This window comes from Podarcis filfolensis (genome assembly GCF_964270895.1).
Source record: "Podarcis filfolensis genome assembly, chromosome: 5".
NCBI classification, from domain to species: Eukaryota; Metazoa; Chordata; class Lepidosauria; order Squamata; family Lacertidae; genus Podarcis; species Podarcis filfolensis.
Genome location: NC_139608.1, coordinates 14812633 through 14826169, shown reverse-complemented (window position 1 = coordinate 14826169; position 13537 = coordinate 14812633). Strand labels below are relative to the sequence as shown.

Here is a 13537-nt window from a genome sequence, read left to right as displayed (position 1 = left end):
GCTGTTTCAATCAGTAGAAATTCTTAGGGTAAAATTGACACTGTAGAGACAGCTGGAAAAGGTTCTAAGATTAAGTGACATTGAAATGGAACATAGTTTGCATCTGTTATGTTCAGCTTGATTAAGCTAGGTGCAGTTTTTACATTGCTTTTTTTTAAATTAAACAGGTTGTAGTCAAGTATATGAATATGGTGTGCTGCTTTAAACCACCCGGGGCATCTTTCGTCTCTTCTGGAGAGTCAGTTCTGTGTGATTAGGTAATATAAAGGCCCAGTTTAGGCATAATGCTAAACAAAGAGGTTCCAACATTGCAAGAATGAGCCATAGTGAGCCTTAAGCTCACACATTCTCCCCTCTTCCTCTTTCTTGTGTAAGAGAGCGAGACCGAAAGCTGATCGTTTCAATTTTGCTGCCTTCCATTACCCCCAATCTCAGGACACTTGTTTAGTTTACCTATGGTTAGTTAAAAAAAAAAAAAAACAGGATGTGAAACCACAGTTTGGTTCTGGTGTGTTTTAACTAACCATAGTTTAGGCTAAGCCGGTTTCCCAAATTCAGAAGCAATAGGAAACAGCAGTTTCTTCCAAACCAGAAGTGGAAGAGTCACATCACCTGCCATCCTGCATAAAGGAGAGAGGAGAGAGAAGGAACCCAAGAGCCCAAGGCTTGCCACAGTTCATTCTCAGAATGCTAAACTATGCATGTCTGAACAGAGCCAAACTGTCCCCCATTACCAACACTCCACAGAATTTTACCGGAAAAGAGTTTATGTGAGATCATTATCTGACATCCCTATGAAAAAATTATGAGACAACCACTAACTTTTTCTATTGGAAACTGTCTCAGTCGTTTTGTTTTGAAATTTCTGTATTTGATTGGTAGTGACTTTTTATACCAATAGGCGACTTTGATGCCTCACAGAGGCGTCTTGGAGTGATACTGATAGTTTTTTTAAAAATAAATAAATAGAATCATAAACAAATACAAGACAGTTTGCACGTCATAACCTAATTTGCACAAACACTCAGTTTTGATTTAGGTTTCTAAGCATTCGCTTACATACACATACACAGATAATATATTCAATTTCACACCTATATTTCAACTACACTGCCTCACTAGGCTGTAAGCCCATTCTATTATTATTATTATTATTATTATTATTATTATTATTATTATTATTATTATTAAAGTTAAATTGTCAGGATTCTACAAGAAGCAAAAGAACACAGGGTGGTTCATGATGCAATTGTTGCCATGAAGATTCTTAAACTCCCTGCCTTCTGCTGATATTTTTCTAATTTTGGCTACAGAGCAAAATAGCACAGCTAAATAAGATAGTAGCTTGGAGGAACAGTATTTTTTTTTTTCAAAGTAGCTGGCAGAAAATGGAGAAGAGCTTCCCTCATACCCAATCAGATGGAACTCCTGCTTCCTCAAGAGCTTCCATGGCTTCATTATGGGAAAGAAAAAGGGCTCATCTGAGTGAGCATCTGGCAACACTAACTTTGATTGATCAAATCTCAGTGCATTATGGGAAAGAGAGCGTCTCTCTCTCTCTCTCTCTCTCCCTCTCTCACGCTCACACACCCCTGACAGCTTCCCCAGGCATTCTGTTCGACCTAGTCACATAAAATGACCAGAATGCACTTGCAAAATAGTCTACTTGCATAAATATTTGATATTCTGCCACTTTCGGGGAAGAGGGAGGGAGGGAAATACCTCGGCACTCCTATCCACCAGGGCAGAGCTGACAAATCGCTATTAGCTTTTTCTAAACAACAACCACACAGACACGTTCAGCAGACCAAGTGAAACTAGCTTAGCAAATGGCGAGACGCACACCCAAAGAATCCTGTCTTCTTACACTTTACAGGTACAGGGGGGGATAAGCAGCAAAAAATAAATAAACAACCCAGCAGAGTCATATTATCGTCATCCTTCCCATTCATGCTCCAAGATGCTGCTTATAAAAAGAAGGGCTTTTCATGGGGGGGGGGATGTAGATACACAGGTGCCAGGTCTACCCAGGTCTCAACACCCCAATCAGTAACCATATTGGTCAATCCAAAATGGTAGACCTGTTCTCCAAGACTGCTTGTGTGTGTGTGTTTCTAGTATTTATTTTGCTCCCTACTTTGGAGAAAAGCCTGTGGACTTTCATATGAACTGGCCTTGGCTCAGATGTAACACTAAGTGAAGTTTAGTCTTACACCCATGAGCCCCATCTGGGGTTGCATTTGTGAGCCTCAGGCCTGCGCATTCTTCTCTCCCCTCTTCTAGCTAAACTGTTTTGGTGCCCTCCAGATGTTGCCAGATTGCAAGTCCCATGATCCCTGACCATTGCCTAAGCAGCTGAGGCAGATGGGAGTTTTAGTCTACACTTGGGTTTACTGTTACCAGGCAGGAACGTCCGTCTCCCTCTCCTGAACCACAAGCAGGAGACCATGTTCTTCTGCTTTTTTCAAAAACACAAAGCTGTTCAGTGAAGATGCTAGGTGCAGGTCTGTGGGGAGGCTGTTCCACAGTTTAGGGGCTGCCACAGAGAAAGTGCTCTCACGGTTGCCATCCCCCACCCTCCTGAGGTGGTGGAACGAACATGATCTGCAGATCATAACACCTGAGAAAGTGGATAAGCATGTGGAGACCATCTTTCAGATATTTGGGGCCTGGGTCATTTCAGATTTTGAATGTTAACAGACCCTCTTAAGTGTCCCTATTTTCCAAGGACAGTCCCGAATTTACAGAAGCCGCCACGGTTTCTGATTGGATCCTGGAATGTCCCACTTTTCCTTAGGATGTCCCTATTTTCATCAGAGAAATGTTGGAGGGTATGGAGTTATGCGACTCTCGGGCCAAGGAGATAAAGTAACTCTACAACCTTGAGAAGACATCTGAAGGCAGTCCTGTATAGGGACATTTTTAAATATTCAGTGTTTTATGATGTTTTTATATATGTTGGGAGCTGCCCAGAGTGGCTGGGGCAACCCAGTCAGATGGGCAGGGTGATAATCATAAACATAGTAGAATTTGTTGTTGTTGTTTAGTCGTTTAGTCGTGTCCGACTCTTCGTGACCCCATGGACCAGAGCACACCAGGCACTCCTGTCTTTCACTGCCTCCCGCAGTTTGGTCAAACTTCGAGAACACTGTCCAACCATCTCGTCCGCTGTCATCCCCTTCTCCTTGTGCCCTCCATCTTTCCCAACATCAGGGTCTTTTCCAGGGAGTTTTGTCTTCTCATCAGGTGGCCAAAGTATTGGAGCCTCAGCTTCAGGATCTGTCCTTCCATTGAGCACTCAGGGCTGATTTCCTTAAGAATGGATCGGTTTGATCTTCTTGCAGTCCATGGGACTCTCAAGAGTAGAATAGGACGTCCCTGTTTTCATTTGAGAAACATTGGACGGTATGTGTTAATGTGAGTACCTTGAATTGGGCCTTGAAACAAACTGTCAACCATTACAGCTGTTTTTAAACAGGTTATATGAGTGCTAAATGGAACCTCAGCCAGCAATCTGGCTCCTGTATTTGGGACTTGTGATCGATGCCTGGGGGCAGGGGAGCGAGAGTTGCTGATTCTCGATCATGAATATTAGCATACAAGTATTGATAAACAGTGTGCATTCAGAATGCAGCTCTTTCTCTGTGGAAAGTCGATAGGCAGACAGGAAAGCATGGCAACCAGGAGAGACTCAGGCCGGGAAATAATAGGTCACATCTGAAGTACGGTACCTTAATGGTTTGTACAAAATTATATAGTAAAAATTCATTTGTGCTCCCATTGCCATTAAATAAGCCACCACTGTTGGCAAACCAAATTTCTCACTCCACTATGCAATTATAAAAGTGGCAGTGAATGCATCTCTGCTGTCACATAGCATTAAATTGGAGCAATACGTTACAGCGGCCAAAACGTGTTCTTGGCTTTTAAAACGTAAATATCATTGCATTCAAGTACCAGCCTCCGGAGGAGCATAACTCAAGAAATCTCCATGCTTAAGACAGTGAAAATGCTAAGCAAAATAAAGGAGATATGTAGGTGCCTTTCAAGATATTTCTACATCATAACGTGCTTCCAATCGACATCCGGCTTCTATTTCCCCCACAAAGTTGCTGCTTGCCAAAAACACAATGCTTGGGGGCCTAAAGCAGGCAAGAAGGAACTGTTTTCAGGTGTCAATCCAAACTGGGAGTCTGTTTCAGATAGGGGGACAGGCCCCGGTGGCTACCCTTCCCTCGAAATAAAAGCAGCTGTATTAATTAATAAAAGCAGCTGTATTTATGCAAATCTAATGCGCCATCAAGGACGTGGGTGGCACTGTGGGTTAAACCACTGAGCCTAGGACTTGCTGATCAGAAGATCGGTGGTTCAAATCCCCATGATGGGGTGAGCTCCCGTTGCTCGGTCTCAGCTCCTGCGAACCTAGCAGTTTGAAAGCACGTCAAAGTGCAAGTAGATAAATAGGTACCGCTTTAGCGGGAAGGTAAACGGCGTTTCCGTGCACTGCTCTGGTTCGCCATAAGTGGTTTACTCATGCTGGCCACAGGACCCGGAAGCTGTACGCCGGCTCCCTCAGACAATAAAACGAGATGAGCGCCGCAACCCCCAAGTTGGCCACGACTGGACAGGGGCCCCTTTACCTTTACCTTTAATGTACCATCAAATCTAATGCACACCCTAATTTTTGCAACATAGTTTGGCAAAAAAAAAAAAGGTGTGCATTACACTTGAGTCAATACCATATTTAAAAATGTGACTAGCACTGTGTGCAGTTTGGTCCTAAACTGCTACACATCCCACATTCTGCGGAAGTGTAAAAAGTTATTACTTATGTGCTGGATGAAGTATTATTTCATTGACCTATCTTAAAATGGTAGCAAAACTATTTCGTTGGGTGACCCCAAGTTCTACTGCAATTATTTTCATTGTTGATACTATTACCAGAAGATACCTAATGCCAAGTCACGTTGCCCACTCTGACAGGCCATGGCTCTCCGGGTTTCAGACAGAAGTGTTTCCCAGCCTTACCTGGAGATGCCAAGGGGTGAACCTGTGACCTTCTGCATGCCAAACAGATATCCTACTAATGAGCTATGACCCTTACCTACTTTAGACGGGGGTCTCTCTTTCTTTCAAAATAACACAACCACACACCTCTCTCCTCGCAGGAAAATAAAACCCGAGGAGAGACAGAAGGAGCAGGAGGAGGACTGCTGCCCTGAGCCTTACTTGCCAGAAGATCTGAAATATATTTCCTCTCTCGTTCCTCTCCCTCATCGAGAAGCAGTAAATTGGTTGGCTGCTTTCTGACATCATTCTGACAGTGTCCCTTAGGGGCATTTAAACGGAGAAAGAGCGAAGGGGTCTTTATCAAGTCAGACAAGTGCAGATTTTATTCATACTTGCACATTCAGCGCATTTTCAAAACCCCCCTACTTCTTCTTTAAGAAAAATCCCCAGAGTGAGTTTCTAAAGACACTCCAGGTGGGATGACAATTTAATTTTCAGGTGAATGTTGTTGCGTTTTTTGGTTTTTTTACATTAACTTTCAGACCCAAACAAAGCCTGCTTCCGGGTGTCAAGAGACCACGTGACGCCAGGAAGCTGGAAGATAGTGAAGCAGGCCATTGGTCTAATTCAGTACTGTTTACATTGACTGGCAGGTGGGTGGTCAAAATCCCTCACACAGGGTTCTGAAGTGCACGGTGGCCAGCTGGGCGTCAGGCATTTAGGAACGGCAGCCCAAGGGGTGTTGCCAGACCTGTGCTTGGTGCGTTTTAGCAGCAGTTTCAAAGGTTTCAGCTGTGAAAGGGTAGTGGGAGCACACCTCACTCATTGTTAGAAACTCAGGTATATAAGCTTGGTGCCAAATGGCACTGTGACTCTAGGCTGCAGTCGCCACAATGGAATGTCTGTTCAGGAAGTCTGAAGCTTATAAACTGTGGTCGCCAACCATGTACAGTGGTACCTTGGTTTGCAAACAGTCTGGTTTGGAACAGATTGTGGTACCACTGTAGTTGCAATTTCGCCCGGCTAATTTCAAACACTGACTTCACTTCAGAAAAAGGAATGAATGGGAGCTCACTTTGAGCTCCTGATCGTTCGTTTGGAGCCACATCTGTACCTACTGCACACCTGTTGTCACGCTTGATGTCTGGCACGGGATGGGTGGGTGTGGTTTTGGGGATCCCTGGCGAGCCAAGTTTATCCTGCGGGCCAGAGGCTCACCACTGCCCTCCAGGATACGTAACAGCAGTCCTGCCAGGCAAGTTGAAAGCCTATCTAGTCCAGCATCCCATTCTCACAGGTCTACCTGTTCCTATGGAAAGACTGCAGGCACGACATGAGCCAAATGGCACTCTCCCTTCTCATGTTCCTATGTGTCTGATATTCAGAGGAATGCACTTCTGATGCTGCAGGTAACACAGACAAGTAGATCCTTGGTGTTATGTACTGAAGTTCTCACCCTGGGCCAGCAGGGGGATACTGTAGATAGTTATGCAAATGAAGGATCGAAAGTGACGTTCAGTGATTGGCTAGTTACAGAAAATGGTTACTGTTGCATTCTAGTGGAGCTCTATATAAGCAGGCTGACTGAGCTCCTCAGTTCAGTTCTGTTCCAGCTTACAAATAAAGAGCTGCTTTGGAAGAATCGCTGTGTCGTCTGATATGTTCGCCCACAACTTAACACTTGTAGCCCTTTCCTTCATTAACTTGGCTAATCCCCCTTTAAAGCAGTCCATGTCGGCGGCCATCACGACATCTATAGCAGGCACAGGCAAACTCAGCCCTCCAGATGTTTTGGGACTACAACTCCCATCATCCCTGACCACTGGTCCTCTTACAGACATCTCTTAGATAGGGATGATGGGAGCTGTAGTCCCAAAACATCTGGAGGGCCAAGTTTGCCTATGCCTGATCTACAGGGTTTCTTGTCCTACCTGGAAATTTCAGGGGATTCAACTTGGAATCTTCTGCATTCGAAGCATGTGCTCTACCACTAATCTACAGTCTTATACTGATTCAGACCACTGGTCCACTGAGCCCGGTACAGTCTTATCCGACTGCCAAGGTCTCAGGCAAGATGTCCTTCCCAGTCCCGTTATCTAAGCTCCCTTAACTGGAGATGTCGGGGATTAAACCTAGGACCTTTTGCATGCAACGCACGTGCTCTGCTGTTGAGCTAGTGGCTCAACGATGGACGCGAGCCAACAAGAACTGCTGCATAAATATTAAGACTCAATATGCAGGGAGTGTTCAAAGGGACTTTTCTTTTCTGAAAGCTATTCAAAGCAGACAAACGATTTAAAAGCCCCTTCCAACTCTGCAGGAAATTCACCCATTGCCACAGCTAATAATTTCTACATCTGTGTTTTGTTTTTTAATTTTCACAATGGTGGTGATTATATCCTGCCTTCCACAGAAGGCGGCTTACCTAAAATAAATATCAATGCAAAAACCAATAGAAAGAGCCTAGAAATCAGCTTCACACACGCACAGAGAAAAAACCAATGGTAGTTAAAAAGAGCAGTGGGTGAATATTATGTTTCTTAATCAAATACAGTGGTACCTAGGTTCTCAAACTTAATCCGTTCTGGAAGTCCGTTCCAAAACCAAAGCGTTCCAAAACAAAGGCCAGCTTTCCCATAGAAAGTAATGCAAAATGGATTGATCCGTTCCAGACTTTAAAAAACAACCCCTAAAACAGCAATTTAACATGAATTTTACTATATAACGAGACCATTGATCCATAAAATGAAAGCAATAATCAATGTACTGTACTATAAAATAAATAAGACAGTATTGTAGATGATAAAAATTAAAATGATTTTTTTTTCTTACCTGCACTGATGATAGTCATTTGGGGGGGGTGTGGGCTTTTATCTATTGTTGCAATCACACAATCAATCAATCGGTACCTCAACTGGGTTCCAGACAGTCACAAAACAAAATCACAAAAACAAATCTATGTTCCAGGAAAGCAAACAAACTGCAAACCAGGTAAACTGCTGTGGGCACAAGACACAAGCCTGAACTAAGCACACTGCGACCTATTGTATGACAGAATGCTTCTTCCAAGCCTAATTTCGGGGGGGGGGGGGGCAAGACTCCAAATGTGCCCGGAAAGATCTCTGAGGGTGTACATAGGCAGCTGTGGACACCATGATGCCAATCCCTAAGCAGGGTCGGATTAAGACTTTTAGAGGCCCTAAACACTGAAAAGTTTATGGTCCCCACCAAACGCAATTCAACACAAAAAGATACTAAACCAAAAAATAACATTTTATTTTTCAAAATGTCTCAAAACTTTCATGTCCACTGAAATAAAAATATTTTCTTTCTAGATTTTCTAATTGTGAACTTCTTTCAAAAAGAAATTTATCTCTATCGCTTTTTCTGGTGCCCTAAGCAAGCACTTGAAAGGGACGCGAGTGGTGCTGTGGGTTAAACCACAGAGCCTAGGACTTGCCGATCAAAAGGTTGGCGGTTCGAATCCCCGCGACCGGGTGAGCTCCCATCGCTCGGTCCCTGCTCATGCCAACCTAGCAGTTCGAAAGCACGTCAAAGTGCAAGTAGATAAATCGGTACTGTTCCGGCGGGAAGGTAAACGGCGTTTCCGCGCGCTACTCTGGTTCGCCAGAAGCAGCTTAGTCATGCTGGCCACATGACCTGGAAGCTGTACGCTGGCTCCCTCGGCCAGTAAAGTGAGATGAACACCGCAACCCCAGAGTCGGCCATGACTGGACCTAATGGTCAGGGGTTCCTTTACCCTTTACCTTTAAGCAAGCACTTGGTCTGCCTATAGTGTATTCCATCACTGCACCCCAACTTAGACAGAATGCACATAGTTAATCTGTAAACGTTCAACATGGCCTTATAAGGCCTGTTCAGTTTGCTCCCGGGGCCGATACCCCTATCTTGGTTATGCCATAAACATTCATTCTGAAATTTTGACCTAATGCTTACTCTTGTGCCTGGGAGCCAGAGTTCCTGATTTAAAAGCTACATATCTCAACAAGCAGCAGCCTAAAGAAGCCAAGCCAGTGTATTACCCATCACAATCAAAACTGTTATCTAATCATGTTAAATCAATGTTGTTGCTCTTCCCATTTTGAAAGGGGTGGAGAGAAGGATATTCTTTCAGCCAATATTGCCTTCAAGGGTTTTATAGGCTTCGGGCAAGCTTGCAATTGTACTGTACTCTGTTCCCAATGTCTAACAGTAAACAGTCAATAAACATTTTGCAGTTGCCCAGATTCCATTCTTCTAGGAGAGCAGAGTATCTCTTCGCTAATGATATACGGCATTAGTACTGATACGAACATACACAGCTATGTCAAGACAAACACTTTTCTAGAATGCCTTTTAATGCCAGAATTTCCTTCTTGTGTGCTGCAGTCTTTGTTTTGCTGCAAATATTGTCGAGCTACCAGAGAAGAGAGGGTACCAATTTCCCCCTCCCCTCTCATTTTGTCTTGGCACATTTGTGTCACATGTGCACAGATTTCCATGGATGCAATGAAATGGAAATTCTGTACTCTCAAGGAGCCGCCAAGCTCTATCGGGTGGAGTTAATCTTCTCAGAATGGTCCGCACACTTTTTTGTATTGATAAATTAGAATAGGTTTGCTTTTCCAAGCATCTTCTCTCAAGAAGGAATCTTCTGTTAGTACGGATGGCAATTCACCAAAGCCGGTCTGGGATGTTGGCTAAAGCAAGGGAAGAACATCTTAGGTTACAGAAATCCCTTGGGCATTCAATGGGCATGCAAGGAGTTCCCCACTGACTTCAGTTCTAGCAGGTGAGCAGGACACGGAAGAAGGATGTGCTCTGGGGGCTCCAGCAGGTTAATGGAAACCCTGAATCAAGCTGATATCACTTGGACAGATTAATTTTATTTTTATTACGCATTCTGTGTTTTTGTATTGTGTTTTTATGTTGTGAGACCTGTGGGTATAGGGAGATGTACAAATTTAATAAATAATAATAAATAACAACACACAACCCTGCTGATAACACCCTGAACACCTTTTGTGGAGTCCTCCATCCCAGGTATATGTCAGGAGCAGGTAACACTGTGCAGCTCCTACAGGCCAAGCCCCAAGGAGGGTACATTGCCTACTCTCTCATCGACCCAAAATACTGGCTGCAGCCTTCTAGGCTTAGTATACTCTCAGGGTTGGAGGCCAGCTGGCTGTGGCTATCCCCACTGCCCCTACAATATCTCTGGGGCCCTGACATAATGACCCAAGGTGATTGTCAAGCTGGGGCTCCAGAGGCACTGTGATGGAAGTTTAGGAAAGCCCCAAACAGCATCAGCCCTGTATAATTCAAGGAGCATCTCCAACCCCATCGTTCAGCCTGGACACTGAGGTCCAGCGCTGAGGGCCTTCTGGTGGTTCGCTCACTGAGAGAAGCAAAGTTACAGGGAACCAGGCAGAGGGCCTTCTCGGTAGTGGCACCCACCCTGTGGAATGCCCTCCCTTCAGATGTCAAGGAAATAAACAACTACAGTGGTACCTTGGGTTAAGTACTTAATTTGTTCCGGAGGTCTGTTCTTAACCTGAAACTGTTCTTAACCTGAAGCACCATTTTAGCTAATGGGGCCTCCTGCTGCCGCCACGCCGCCGGAGCCCGATTTCTGTTCTCATCCTGAAGCAAAGTTCTTAACCCGAGGTACTATTTCTGTGTTAGCGGAGTCTGTAACCTGAAGAGTATGTAACCTGAAGAGTATGTAACCCGAGGTACCACTGTACCTGACTTTTAGAAGACACCTGAAGGCAGCCCTGTTCAGGGAAGCTTTAAAGTGTGTGATATTGTATTGATATTGTATTGTGTTGTGTTTTTACTATTTTTTTGTTGGGAACTGCCCAAAGTGCCTGGGGCAACCCAGTCAGATGGGCAGCATATAAATAAATTATTATTATTATGGGCGGGCAACACCAACCATAAATCCTGGCACCAGCCCTTATATCGAGGAAAGGCGAGTCTAGTTGATCAAAAATGGCTTCCCAGATGCATTAGCCTATTTGCAGGCAGTGAAAGAGAGATGGTTTTGGCCATGTTGACAGGTTAACTGTCAAAACAGCAGGAACTACGTTTTAGTAGACTTCTAAAAATTGGCTTTTATCTCTCTCAGGCATACCCTTTGTATCATGGACACCACAAGGGAAAAAAGCTCACAACTCCTGCTTCACAAAGCAAGTGGGAAATTGCTTGCCTTTCTTCACCGGTTAGTTTTTCCGTATTTCTGAATGGAACCTGTACAACTTTCAAAGCCCAAACAACTAGAAACAACGCCAAATTAGGTAACTGAAAGTCAATAAAAGCATCTCTTTAAAGAGCCTTACTGCTGTACGTATTATTAAATTACATGCGTCAAAAAATAAAAAGGTTAATAATTACTCCCAAGGTGTGCTTAACGTCATTCCCCCCCCCCCCAAGGTTTTACGCTGCAATTGCAAAATTATCTACAGGGCTAATTACGGTACCTGAATATTTGTATTAGAGAGCAAAAAATGTCAGGTTTTGAACAAATGAGGAACATGAGGTTTTTTTAATTAGGAAAAAGGCAAAACAAACAAAATACGCTGCAATTAAGCAGCACCTTAGTACAGCAGAGTTCATAAATAAGCACTAACCAAATAGCTGGACTGGAAATGAAAAGTGTGGTCGGGGAGGGAAGGCCGAAGAATCTCCTCACAATTATGAGGAGACAAATAGCTGGCGCTCCATTTCTACATAATGAATACAGCCTTTGAGGAACATTTACTTAGCATCTACTGTACCATGAGTACTTTATAGTGTTCTTTCTTTATTTCTTTCTTTCTTTCTTTCCTAGAAGCCGCAGTGTCAACCAATGTGTTTTAAATATACAAAACAAGAAGGCCTATTGAGATTACACTTAATATGCAATCCCAAGTATGCACATCCTTGCTTAAGGACGCAAAAAGTGAAGGATCTGAGCAGGGTCCAATTCAGCCCAGCAATCTTTGGAAAGAGGGCATTGGGTTCACAAGACCCCCTGATGGATGGACAATATGAAAATATGTGGTAGAGGCAGGGTGAGTTTCATTTTTGAGGGGGTCCTTTGCCTTCTGATGGATGTTCCCAAAGGTCAGTGAGCCCTAGGGTGCTTACCTGGCAGCAGGCAGCAGCGATGCAATGATATGTTGTTAAATTTTCCAGCAATGCTCTTGTGCAATGCTATGTCAGGGGTATTTTGAGAATATCCCAATCCTCCCACCCAGAGTGATTAGGGCAGGTGTAAGGCATAAACCACAGAGCCTAGGGCTTGCCAATCAGAAGGTCGGCGGTTCGAATCCCCGCGATGGGGTAAGCTCCCATTGCTTGGTCCCAGCTCCTGCCCATCTAGCAGTTTGAAAGCATGTAGTGCAAGTAGATAAATAGGTACTGCTCTGGCGGGAAGGTAAACAGTGTTTCCGTGCACTGCTCTGGTTCACCAGAAAAAAGCTTAGTCATGCTGGCCACGTGACCAGGAAGCTGCACACCGGCTCCCTCGGCCAGTAAAGCGAGATGAGCGCCGCAACCCCAGAGTCGTCCGCGACTGAACCCAGCGGTCAGGGGTCCCTTTACCTTTTAAGTTACTATAGACCCTGCTGGGAAGCTGGGACCCAACAGACACCAGAGGAGGTCAAACAGTGGGCCTGGTGAGAGATTATTCTAGTCTTCAGAAACATTATTACACAGGTGTGGGGTCACTAAAGGAATTAAAAAGATTTCTGCCAGTTCACAGCTGGAAGAAGTGAAGACAGGAAAGGCAGGAATAAGAGGAGACATGTCAGAAAACTTGAGCTGGAGCAGAGAAGCCTTTAACTGAAGGGCATGCTACCTATTTTTATTCTTTACATTGCTACCACCACAAGTAAAAGAGGTAATTCACTTTCTAATGGGGCTGTTAAAGAACTAAAGAACTTTTAGGTGGCTGCCTTTTATGCGCATGCTTGTGGATAAGCTAAACATCAGCTCTGGTGCCATTTTTAGTTACTGAAAGTAAAAGCTTTCGGTTCGGAAGTTTTAAGAGGCGGCACGTGATCCCTGGATTTGTAAGCATTGGCCGTAACTTCTTATTACTTCTCTTAAAACGGACTCCAAACCTGAAACTACAAAGACAGTCTGATGAAGTGTGTGAGAGTTAAAAGAGCATCACTTGCTAGGTTCTGGACATTTTTCAAGCAAGTAATTTAGTGTTTGCCAACTAAGGTCTAAGAAGCTAATTTTCAGGAAGGTTAGCGCATGAAAGGGATTCCCTTGACTCTAGGGCTATGCTAAAGAAGCGGTGAAAAACCCTGTTGTTAAGTTGTGGGTGAAATTGTGCTTTGCACGCATGGGTTCGTATCCCATCCTCGTTGCCAGTGTTAAGTTGTGGGTGAATATATCAGATGACACAGCGATTCTTCAAACAGCTCTTGTTTATTCACAGGCCAGAACAGAACTGAACTGAACTGAAGGGTTCAGCCAGCCTGCTTATAGAGAGCTCCACTAGAACGCAACTGTAACCATTTTCTGTAACTAT

The 13537-nt window shown here is 44.1% G+C and overlaps 1 protein-coding gene across 9 annotated transcripts in view; it reads right to left on the bottom strand.

Moving 5' to 3' along the window:
- TNIK (TRAF2 and NCK interacting kinase) overlaps nucleotides 1-13537 on the bottom strand; it is a 291700-nt gene that overhangs the window by 142358 nt on the left and 135805 nt on the right. The window lies entirely within an intron of this gene.